Source organism: Protopterus annectens, chromosome 6.part0, assembly GCF_019279795.1.
Source record: "Protopterus annectens isolate FY-2018-M chromosome 6.part0, PAN1.0, whole genome shotgun sequence".
Taxonomy (NCBI): Eukaryota; Metazoa; Chordata; order Ceratodontiformes; family Protopteridae; genus Protopterus; species Protopterus annectens.
In genome coordinates this window covers 1,900,878,631-1,900,891,724 of record NC_056737.1, presented here as the reverse complement: position 1 = coordinate 1,900,891,724, position 13,094 = coordinate 1,900,878,631, and positions in this window count along the sequence as shown.

Here is a 13,094-nt window from a genome sequence, read left to right as displayed (position 1 = left end):
TTTGCCAACCAATGAATATGTGGTGTGGATATCCCACCACTGCCAAACAATTAATATGTAACATTCATGCACTGGCCCAGCAATCAAGGAGCCTCAATCCTCACCAGTAAGGGGTGTCCATATATGAAAAGGATAATAAATACACACACAGTAAAGTACAATTTCCCGTAAGAGCATACAGAGATCACAGTCAGTCTGGGGCTGGTTTCTCTCTTTCTCATCAGGTCCCCAATAAGACTCCTCACTGGCCCAGCTATAGGGTCTAGATCTCAGCATAGTGGGCAAGCTAAAACCTCCTGCACCCTCTCTGTCCAACCAGTGCTTTGTGCCCCTGCCCAAGTACCTGACATACACATTTTGAGATAAGAGTTTTATACAACCACACAGCCACTCCTGGGGAGGGCTGGCACAGGTTCTCCAGCTGTGCCCCTTTTATCCAGACTATATGGTAGTACCACTTGCCACCACCCAGTAATATTTATCAGCTACTAAAAAGGCTCTTAACAAAGGGTGTCCAATCATTACTGTGCAATATTATCCAAGTGGTAAGTGTGACTGAACAGCAAGGCTATTGGAGTGGCTTTGTACAATATCACTAAATACATGCAATGTACACTTATATCTCTACATAAAATAGCCACAGTTGAAAGGTTTGAAAATAATTAATAATAAAGAATAAAAATACAAGACCATATTTCTTACTACACAGTGCTAGTCAAGAGTTCAGAGATCACAGATAAATAGTTAAAATAATACAGTAGAAAAGTTCTGACAGCAATACAGAAAAAAAAACTAATCTAATCTTCCTAGTTCCTAGTTATATCTAAGAGAAAACACAGTTCTAAAATAAACTTACTTATAGAACACAGGCAGAGTGTTAGTGAGTTAGATGCTCTCAAGACACATGCTAAATGCCTTCATTCTTTGTGTCCTTAAATTGATAACACAGTCCCACTGATTCATTTCAGATTACATAATTTCTGTCGGGTTCCCAGGCTCACAGAAACTCAGAGGTTAATAGCCCTTTTGATTTTATAGATGGCCAGGAAGCCAGAGCAATAAAAGAAATTATACATGTAAATTCAAGCCATTAATTCTGGCCTCAAAACAATAGGCAGAATGCTTCCCTCTAGACATCTTGTCTCCGAGTTTAGAGCAAAGAATTTCACAATGCTTGACTTATCAGCTTTCTTACAGCAGAGTACACTGTTGTTACATTTTTTTCCAATTCAGCATCCAGTACAGTCTTTTCACATTTAAGAGAACAAGACTGTGGCTTACATTAATATTTACAAATGACAGAATTATCTACAAAATTCTATCTAGCTAGGCTGGCAGCCTTCACCTATCTTCACACATCCCACCCCCAAGTGACCCTTGAGAAATGTTGCTTGAGAGGGTTAAGTCTATCTAAGTACACCTTACCCCATTCCTTGTCTTGAGAGCCTATCTGCATTGGCATTGCTAATCCCACTGCGGTGCTGCACAGACATATATGCTTGCAACACTAGGCTCCATCTTAGCAACTCATCATTTTGCTGGCTGGTTCTGTTTAACCATGTTAGGGGATTGTGATCTGTCACTACAGTGAATTGTCTTCCATGCAGATAAGGCTGAAGTTTCTGCAGTGCCCACACTATGGTTAGACATTTCTTTTCTACAGCTGCATAGCATTCCTCCCTGGGTTGGAGTCCACAAGTGAGATAAACCACTGGGTGCTCTTCTCCCTCTGAAGAAATCTGGCTAAGTACAGCCCGCACCCCATGGTTTGAAGCATCCACCTGCACAACAAATTATTTGCTGTAATCTGGAGTGGCTAACACAAGGGGTCCTCCGAAAGCTTCTTTAAGCTTCTGGAATGTCAGCTCACATACTGGGGACCACACTACCTTATCTGGCCTGTTTTTCCTTGTCAGGTCTGTGAGGGGAGGAGCTATGGTACTATAACTGTAGTAGCCTGCTGTCCCTAAGAATGCTCTCACCTGCTTTTTGCTAATAGGTGCAGGCCATGCCTGAATGGCTTACACTTTGGCAGGTTTTGGCCTGATCTTACCACTCTCCACTCTATGCCCCAGGTAGGAGACCTCTGCCATACCCACCTAACATTTGCTGGGCTTAATGGTCAGCTCTGCTCTCTCTAGTCTGCCCAGCACCTCCCTGACATGTTGAAGGTGCTCTTGCCAGGAATGGCTGTAGACTGTAATATCATCTAGATAAGTAAATGCAAACCCACCTGCTCCTGCTAGGATGTGATTTACCAGCCTGTGGAATGTTTCTGGGGCATATTTCATCCCAAAGGGCATCTTTGTGAACTCATACAAGCCAAAAGAAGTTACAAAGGCTGACTTCTCTCTAGCACGTCAAGGGCATCTGCCAGTAACCCTTGATAAGATCAATGGTTGTAAAATACTTAAGACCACCCAGCTGCTGTAGGGCCTTATCTGTCCTAGGCATGGGATAAGCATTTGACTCTGTGTGACTGTTTAATTTCCTGTAGGCCACACAGAACCTGGTGCTGCCATCCTTCTTTGGCACCAACACCACTGGGGAGGTCCAGGGACTGTTGGACTCTTGAGTTACCCTAGTTCCAACATTTCCTGTATCTCCTCCCTCAGAATCTGTTTGACTCTCTCAGGAACCCTATAAGGGGCCTGCCTAATAGGCCTTTGGGGTTCTGTATCCACCTGGTGCTGCACTAGGTGGTTGCACCCTGGTTTCCCAGTGAACATGTCCCCAAACTCCTGTAACACTGCCTGGATTTCTAGAACATGGGTAGGAGATAGCTGCTGGGACATTGCTACCCCTTCCACTGAGGTGTCAGTCCGAGTCTCACTGAGGAGATCAGTCACAAGATCACAGTCAGACTCCTCCTGCAATCCACTGCAAATGCTCAGCAAAAGGACCTCAATATCATGGTAAGGTTTCATCATGTTAACATGGTACAATATGTGCCCCTGCCTCCTTCCTAGTAGTTCCACCATGCATTTAACATCACTTACCTTTCTTACCACCTTGTAGGGTCCCTCCCAAACTGCTTGAACCTTGTTGTGTCTGACAGGAATGAGAACCATTACCTGCTGCCCTATAGCATACTCTTTAGCTCGAGCATTCCTGTCATTCCAGATCTTTTTCTGCTGTTGGGCTTCTCCCAGGTTCTCCTGGGCCAAGGCCATGTGTTCCCTGAGTGTTGTTCTGAGGTTTAGGACATATGCCACAACAGACAACTTGTGAGATTCACACTCACCTTCCCACTCATCTCGAATTAAATCTAGAGGTCCCCTCACCATATCCCCATACAGCAACTCAAAGGGTGAAAAATCTCTGGATTCCTGGGGAACCTCTCTGTAAGCAAATAACAGATGGGGCAAATATTTGTCCCACTCCCTCTTAAACTGGTCTGCAAATGCCCATAGCATGGACTTGATTGTAGAGTTTAACCTCTCAACAAGACCATTAGTTTGGGGATGGTAGGAGGTGGTCTTCAGGTGCTTCACCACACAGTACTTCCACAGACAAGCCAGCAGGTCTGGCATGAAATTGGCACCTCTGTCAGTTAATATTTCTTTTGGGAACCTACCCTGCTGAAAATCTCTAACAAAGCATTTGCCACCTTTTCTGCTCAATAGATGACAAAGCCACTGCCCCAGGCTATCTTGTAGCATACTCTACTATCAATAGGATATACTTTTTCCCTGTGGAAGTTGGGGTACTCAGAGGACCCACAATATCCATAGCTACCCTCTGAAATGGCTCCTCAATAATAGGCAAAGGCATCAATGGATCTCTCACCTTGTCTCCTGCCTTGCCAACCTCTTGGCACTGCTCAGAGGTCCTGCAGTACCCTGTTACATCTCTGGAAATTCCAGGCCAATAGAAGTTCTGCATAATACGTCTTTTTGTACGTTTTATGCCCATATGACCTGCAAAGGGAATATCATGGATCATGGACTATGGCTAGAAGGGCCAGATGGTAGGCTCTAGGCACTACCAACTGCTGTATCCTAACACCTTCTAGCCCTCCCTCACGGGTCCACTCTCTATACAGTAACCATTTGTCCCAGTGTACAGATTCCCCTTTTCTTGAGAATCAGGTCCCTCACTAGCTACCTTTCTCAGGCCTTGCAATGTAGGGTCTAAAGCTAAGCCTGTTTCAACTCTCTCTTTTTAACACTCTCCAGCTCCCATTCCACAGGAAGTCTGGTATCCTCTGACAGTGGTGCCTCACTGCCAGGCTGGGTACTACTACTCACCTCTACCCTTGCAGTCCCCCTGTCCAAGGGAACATTAGTACCCACAAGAAGCTGTATCTCACCTTCAGTCTCACTGCTACAGGGTAGCTCCCTCCCTGGAATAACCACCTCAACCGTCCTGGCTGCAAGTATGCAGTCTGACTGGGTCTCCCCCAGGCTACCAGACCCACATCCTTGTCTCAAAGCCTGACTGCATGCAACTGCATTAACACATGGTACTGCTTCATCAAAATCCTTCCCTATCAGGACATCTGCAGGATGACAGTTTTGTACCCCTGTTGTCTCAAGACAACTGACTATTGGCATTTTGTCTTTTCCACTTACTGGCTCTCTCACCTTTTGTTCCCCACCTTGCCTCCATGGACATCTGTATGCCACATGGCCCCACTGGTTGCATTCAAAACATTTAACCCTAGGTCTTGGATGTATAAGTGGCCTAGTGGCTTCCCTACTACTGGCAGATTCTGTTGGGGCAGTCCGTGCTGTCCACCATAGGTTCCTTTAGATGCATGAGCAGTACTAGGGGGTCCCCTTCCTGCGCAGGAATGCCCTGCTTGCTAGGTATAGGTCTCCCTTCTTCCCTAACTCATCTGAAGCAGCACATTGTCTATCAGCTAACCAGATCCTCATGTCCTCAGGCAAAGTGCTAAGGGCTTGTTCCCTCACCAAAAGGTCTGCCAGCCCTTCAAAAGTGGTGACCTGACATCGACTTGCCCATCTATGAAAATAAGTGCTCAGTTCAGCAACATATTCACACACACTTTCATTTGCCTTCCATCTATGCTCATGAAACTTTTTCCTCTATGTTTCAGGTGTTAGCTTAAAGAATTCTAACAAACAGTTCTTAACAGTAGTATAATCAAAATATTTACAATCAGCAAGTTTAGACAACACAGTTACAGTTTTACCATGGAGTAAGGGGGTTAGGAACCATACCCAGTGCCTTTGGTCAACATCATAGTGTTTACATACCCTCTCAAACATGTGAATAAAACTATCAGAATTATCTCCCTCTGTAAACTGTGGATCAAATTTACTGACCTTTTGTGCTTCTGCGGTCCAGTTACATCCTTCCCCATTACCTCCATGATTCTGGTGAAGAGTCAGCATCTCCCTTTCATGCTGCATCTGTCTTTCCTTTTCCTCAGCTTCCAGATGTAGCAGTTTCTCATTGCTCTCATTCTCAAGATGCCACAGTCTCTCAGTTGCTTCTATTTCCAAATGCCTGGCCTCCAACTCAAGTCTCTTTAGCTCCAGATGGATTTTTAAATTCTCTGCAGAAAGGTTGAGCTGTCCATTCTCTGAGTGTGGGGCATTTCCACTGCCAGTCTGATTGCCATCCTGGTTGCTGTTTTCTGATGCAGCTATGACCAAAGCTGCACTCATGTCTGCCTTAGTCAGGTTTCCATGCATCAGTCCCCTAGCCTGGCACATCTCAGACAACTGGCGCCTTGTCAGCTTTCCAAACTCCTCTGCTGACATGCTGCCTGCTCTCCCTGATAAACAAAGCTAAAAAAATAAATAAAACAATTGTAATCCGAACTCTGGGTATTCATTGCATGGCTGATTTAGAGTACAAAAACACCTTCAGTGATTACTGTACACAGGCTACAGGCATTCACACTACCCACACCACTACAAGCCAATTAGTATTTGCCAACCAATTAATATGTGGTGTGGATATCCCACCACTGCCAAACAATTAATATGCGATTCCCATGCACTGGCCCAGCCATCAAGGAGCCTCAGTTCTCACCAGTGAAGGCCATCCGTATAAGGAAAGGAAAATAAATACACACACAGTAAAGTACAATTTCCCTTAAGAGCACTCAGAGATCACAGTTAGTCTGGGGCTGGTTTCTCTCTTTCTCTCCACATCCCAATAAGGCTCCCCACTGGCACAGCTATAAGGTCTAGATCTCAGCCTAGTGGACAAGCTAAAACCTCCAGCACCCTCTCTGTCCAACCAGGGCTTCATGTCCCTGCCCAAGTTGCTGACACACACACTTTGAGATGAGTTATATACAACCACACAGACACTACTGGGGAAGGCTGGCACAGGTTCTCCAGCTGTGACCCTTTTACCCAGACTATACAGTAGTACTATGTACCACCACCCACTAACATTTATCAGCTACTAAAAAGGCCCTTAACAAAGGGTGTCCAATTATTACTGTGCAATATTATTATCCAAATGGTAAGTGTGACTGAACAGCAAGGCTATTGGAGTGGCTTTGTGCAATATCACTAAATACATGCAATGTACTCTTAAAGCTTAAATTATCTCTACACAAAACAGACACAGTTGAAAGGTTTAAAATATTTAATAATAAAGAATAAAAACACAACACAATATTTTTTACTACAAGGTGCTAGTTAACAGTTCAGAGATCACAAAGAAATACTTAAAATAATACAGCAGAAAAGTTCTGACATCAATACAGAAAAAAAACTAATCTAATCTTCCTAGTTATATCTAAGAGAAACCACAGTTCTAAAATAAACTTACTTATAGAACACAGGCAGAGTGCTGATGAATTGGATGCTCTCAAGACAAATGCTAAATGCCTTCATTCTTTCTGTCCTTAAATTGATAACACAGTACCACTGATTCATTTCAGATTACATAATTTCTTTCTGGTTCCCAGGCTCACAGAAAACCAGACGTTAATAGCCCTTTTGATCTTGTAGCTGGTCAGGAAGCCAGAGCAATAAAAGAAATTATACATGTAAATTCTATCCATTAACTCTGGCCTCAAAACAATAAACAGAATGCCTCCCTCTAGACATCTTGGCTCCCAGTTTTAGATCAAAGAATTTCACAATGCTTGACTTATCAGCTTTCTTACAGCAGAGTGCACTGTTGTTACATTTTTTACAGTTCAACATCCAATACAGTCTTTTCACATTTAAGAGAACAAGCCTGTGGCTTACATTAATATTTACAAATGACAGAATTATCTACAAAATTCTATCTAGCTAGGCTGACAGCCTTCACCTATCTTCACAATAACACATGATATATTTTTTGCTCTGCTATACAATTAACATGTGACATTATAGCACATAATGTTTTAAAGATATATTATTTCTACTTGTGTATCAACATCTGAAACAATATTCTACCAGATTGCAGTGTAATTCTGTACCATCACGGAATGTAACACATTTGCATTATGTCATATCTGAATGAGTGTTATCTCACACCTTGTAAAGGTTCTGTGTAAACAGCAAACATTGGCTACAACAGCAATGTGTTAATTTCCTTACTTACTTACTTATGCATTTATTTATCTGTTATTAACTGGATTAGTGAGATAATCAATAGGTGACCCATTGCAGCCACAGGCAGGATTGGTGCATTACAAAACTAGTATGCAACATACAATTAGTAAATATAACACAGTGATTTGAACTGTAATATTGTTTGTGCTGAACAATAGATGTTTGATCATTGTACACTCGTGGTAGACTGTTAAACACACATCTTGAGAATAATATAATCTGATTATGTACTTTATATAGACAGTATAATCCTTATTCTGATTTATGGGTATAGGTTTACCATTGTATTTGGAGACATATAGTATTGATTCACATGGTTACACACTAATGCCATAATGGCTTACTCTTTTTCAAAAGTACCTCCTAGTGTTTTTTTTTTTTGCAAACTATGACAGTTAATCTGACTGTGCTGATGCATGATAGTGTTATAAGGCTGGCAAATGCTTATTCTGTTGTTATTCTAAAGAGTTGTACAACATTTAAGAAAGTGGGATGATCATGAACTCAAATAATTAAGCAATAGGGAAATGTAAATGTTTCATAAATATGTTTGGGTTCTAATCTCAGTATAGCCTATTTTGTATATTTTTAGTTCATAGGTAAATACTAGGCCATCAATCTGCAGACCATTACAAGGCTATCCAATAACCAGGAGTGAGAATCAAGCCTTGTATTTTATATCTGTGAGGTAAAGACCCTAATCATTATGCCAGCTTCTTCCCATCAGGTTTCCCTCTCTGATACCCGGGACTGAACCAAGGACCTTTAGATCTTCAGTCTAATGCTCTCTCAACTGGATTTTGACCACAGCCCATCTTGCAGTTCAGCATTTCCTATTTAACAGTAGCTATAGGAGATCTATACTTGGTAAGTTATGCATTACAGATTTTTGCACATCTAGCATGGCTGTGGTGCATTGACACCTATAGTGCTTAATCCATACATGATTACAGATATGTGCGTTAGTCACAAAGTTTCTAGAAACATCATACTTCTGTTAATAATAATGCAGTATAAATGCTGGGTAATACATGCATGCATAGATATTTTACCTATACACTTTGACTTGCACAATATCATGTTTGTTTGTGTCTTTCGGCTTTTCCTGGTTAGGGGTTGCCAGAGCGGAACTCCGGTCTGCTAATGATTGGCAGTGGAGTTTTACATGCTGGCTTGCCGGGCCTAACGCACAACCTTCCACGAAGGAACGCCCGTTCACGCATGTCGCCACACAGAAGATGCCCTGAGGATCGAACGGGCAACGTCTAACTGTGAGGCGACAACACTACCGCAGCACCGTCACCGCAGTATATATAATCCATTATTTATTTACATTGACTACTCTCTTACCTCATTTACGTGTATGCATTAAGTCCCACATATGAACAATAATTCCTTGAATGTGTACTTATGCATTTCAAGCGTAGTCAAATGTTTTATTGCAAACTATGACACTTGGAACTCTGAAGTGTTATAGCTGTGGGGTATTGCTGTGAGCAATGTGCTGATATGCAGTCATGACTGCATACTTTTGTTGTACAAATGCACATCACATAGCAGCAGTTGTAATTTTCTTTTACTTGAAATGTAATATACAACCACAACTTCACATTTTATTGACTGTAATTATTTCCCGCATATTTATATAGGTGAGTTTTTGATTTCCATCAATCAATACGATCTCAGCCAAGACAGAGTAGCTTGGTAAATAGGATTCAGGTTTGTAGTGTAGGTGTAGTTGATAGTTGCAGGTTTGAATCACAGTTATGCCAGTTTGTATATAATAATCCTCATGCATATACACTATCGAGACTGTCATGGTAATGACTGACTGTGCAAAATGTAATACTGTATTTCATGTCAAGGCTAGCTGACAAACAATGAACACTGTTTTGTTGTTGTACATAGTAGTCATTATATATATTGATCTAAAACAATTCATCTGTTGCTGTAATAATCCTATTTTCTTGTTTGCAGGGAATGAAGACTGTGCCCAAAGGTATGCTTTGCACACAGAGGATATGTACAGGCTTGTGGAGCAGTGGAGAGCAAGAGGTATGTGATACCACTGTCCACCTTTATTTCTTCATAAATATTCCTAACATGATTAAAACTACAGGCTTAAATGTGTATTCTTTGGACCTTCAGTCATGTTAATGGCATGCCAATGTTTATATCAGACTACCCATAATACTTCTTCAAGGAAGGGGAATAGTCATCGATTTATTGTGAAGACCAGCAATGTGTACATAACTTTTTGTTTGTTTAAACAAGAAACATCTTTATTAAATTACCATGTATGACATAGGCCATGTTACATTTATATAAATGAAAATAACCATAGTGACACAATCTCAGTTGCAAACATTCCAAACTGTACAGACACAAATGTAGCTGCAAACATTATACATCACTTTTACCACACCCAGTCATTGTTAGTCAACCATTACATAGCCCATTCAAATCCTGCCTTATTTTAAACATTGTTCCTCCTCTGTATGTATTGATAAAACATTTTCGTATGTAATTTGATCCTACCCTTTTCTAAAGATCGCATTTCAAGTTGTTTTATCTCTGTTACTATCTCGATACTTCTAGTAAAGTTGACGAATAAATTGTAGCAACCTAAACCGAAGGTGGTCAGTTAAGGAAACCAATAAGAAAAAAATCCACCAACTAGCACTAACAGATACATGTATTAGTGTACAAAACTTTTTTTTCCGCTTTTGTCCAAAGAAGAGTTCATCAGAATGTATCACACTAAAAAACACTTGCAATAAATAGTCAAAGCAACTAATCACAAAAATGAAATAATCAATTAATTGACCTAGAATACTTAAAAACGTACTATTTTAAAATCATGACACTTTTTTGTCTTTTTCGTCTTTTAGTCGCCACAGCGGAACTCTGGTCTGCTAATGATTGGCAGTAGATTTTTGTGGTGCCGAGTTGCCAGCCCAACGCCCAACCTTCAGTGAAGGTATGCTCATTCATGCATTTAAAACCATGACACTATGAAAACTAATCATCTAAGGTCAGCCTTGTTGACTTACATTAGGTTATATTATTTATCTGATTTCAGCCTTTTGTCTTTTAAAAAACATTTAATATTAATCATTTCATTTAATCTGGGAAATTTGTCAGCCCCAAGTCTAATTTGCCAAAGGGTCTCTCTTTACTCTAATTTACTTTTATAATCGCCTCCTCTTAAGTCAATAAGAACCTGTTCTAGGATAGAAAATACAATTCTTTTTATAATCATGCCAATTTAATTAATATTTTAAAGTGCATCTTTTCATTTTTAGTATTAATAGAATAAAAATGTTCTTTAATTCTTTTATCCAAACATCTTGTCATCATACCTATATAAAACACACCACATCCTGATCATAGGCAAATGTACACTACCACCTTCAATTTACATGTAAATACTCCTGGGGCCTTGATAGTATATTCAAAATGTTCCAGACAAACATAAGGCTTGTACATTAATACAAGCCTCTGTTAATGCTATTTGGTGGATTTTTTCTTATTGCTTTCTAGTAAAGTTGGATTAGACTTGGATTTCCATTTTTTATTAATTGCTTTTTTGCCAGCCATCATAATTAGATGCAACAAGGCCTTACTGTATCAATAGGCAATTCCAATTCTGTATCATAATTCAAAAAAATAATTTCACTAGTTACCCCAATTTGCTCACACAGCATCTCTGACAGAGGAGTCTGCAGGGAATCTTTAAAGTCTGTTAACTCATTATACTCCCAGAAAATATGTTCACAGTTACCTTTTACTTCCCAATCATACTTCCAACATTTGCTGTCTAACTGAGCAGAAATTCTTTGAAATCTACTTGGAGTAAAGCATACCTATGTAAACATTTCCAGGCAAAGATTCTAAATCTTCTAGATTTTGTTGCATATTTGGCAGACATACATATATCCCCCATTATATGTATGGCTACCAAATATGTAACAACATCTAGAAGATTTAGAATCTTTGCCTGGAAATGTTTACATAGGTACTTTTTACTCCAAGTAGACTTCAAAGAATTTCTGCTCAGGTAGACAACAAATGTTGGAAGTATGATTAAGCCACGGTGGTGCAGCGGTTGCATTGTCACCTCACAGCAAGAGGTTCTTCCATTCAATTCTCAGCTGGAGCGCCTTCTGTGTGGTGTTTGCATGCCCTTCCTGTGGTCGAGTAGCGTTCGAAAGGCATGTGTGAATGGGCATGCCTTCGTTGAAGGTTGGGTATCAAGCTGGCACCTTAGCACCGTAAAAATCTACTGCCAGTCATTAGTGGACTGGTGTTCCGCTGTGGCGACCCCTAACCGGGAAATGCCAAAAGAAAAAAAAAACATATATCCCCCATTGTTTTTTGTGAATTGTTTATTTATTCTCTCTTCCCAATCCTTCCTATCCTCCTTGGATTGATTCTTATAGTTATCGTGCAATATTTTATATGCTCTGCTAATTATTCCTTTCCTAACAGTAACTTCTGTTCTAGATTCTACTAAAAACTCTGCTAGTGCTAGTTTTTTGTTTAGGACCCCCCTTTTTCTTTCTCTTTGCCTATACTCTGATATCAATCATTGATATGGAAGGCAGTCTCTAGCCTGCAGTCCAAATAAGTTCTTGATGTCTTTCCATTCTATCACCTTTCCATCTCTAGTTATTTGCTCCCAATACCTTGGTTCCATTATCAGTTTTCCCCAATATATTCCCGCCTCTCTTGCCTATTGTCTGTATCCCTAATTGCAGTTATCCTTATCAGCAGAATCTCTTTCCTCCATTCCCATGCTGGCTTAGTTCTTAGAAGACCTTCTGCTGCTTTATGAATACAATATTTTGTATGATTGTTGTTGTTCTCCTTAAAGGTCTGTATCCAAAATCCTAGTCACTCCGTTACTTGAGCTTCCTCCCATTTCATCATTATCTCTTTCCACTTTGAATTATAGTTTTCTGCTTCTACTATGTATAGGAGCCTTACCTGTGTCGCTCTGAAATACTCCTTCAACTTGCGTAATACCAGTCTGCCCTCTTCTATTGGAAGAAAAAGCTTATCCCACTTTACTCTTGCTGTCTTCACCCCTGATAATGTCCTTCAGCTCTTTTGTTAACTACAACTTCTCCTCTGGTTGATAAAGATATGCCTGACCAGTTCTATAAGACCAAAGGGACTAAAACATTTTAACTATCAATCCATATAACAGAGCTTCCATTTTCTCATTTTTGTACTATCTTTTGCTTAGTCTCTTCCCACATATCTTTAGCTGTCACACCAGTATCATTTTTAATCCATACGCCTGAATACTTCATATTATCATGCTCCCATAAATATGGATATTGCTGAACCAATTTGTATGTGGGAACATAATGTACTGCTATTGCTTTTGTTTTAGCTGCGTTAATTGTGTTTCCAGAAAAGGTTTGGAACCTTCTCAGTAAGTTCCACAGCACTGTAATGTCTCTTTCTGGTTTTGTTAGCTATAAAATAATGTCATCTGCAAATACAGTCAGTTTTTCTTGACTACCATACCAGTTGTATTCTTCATATATC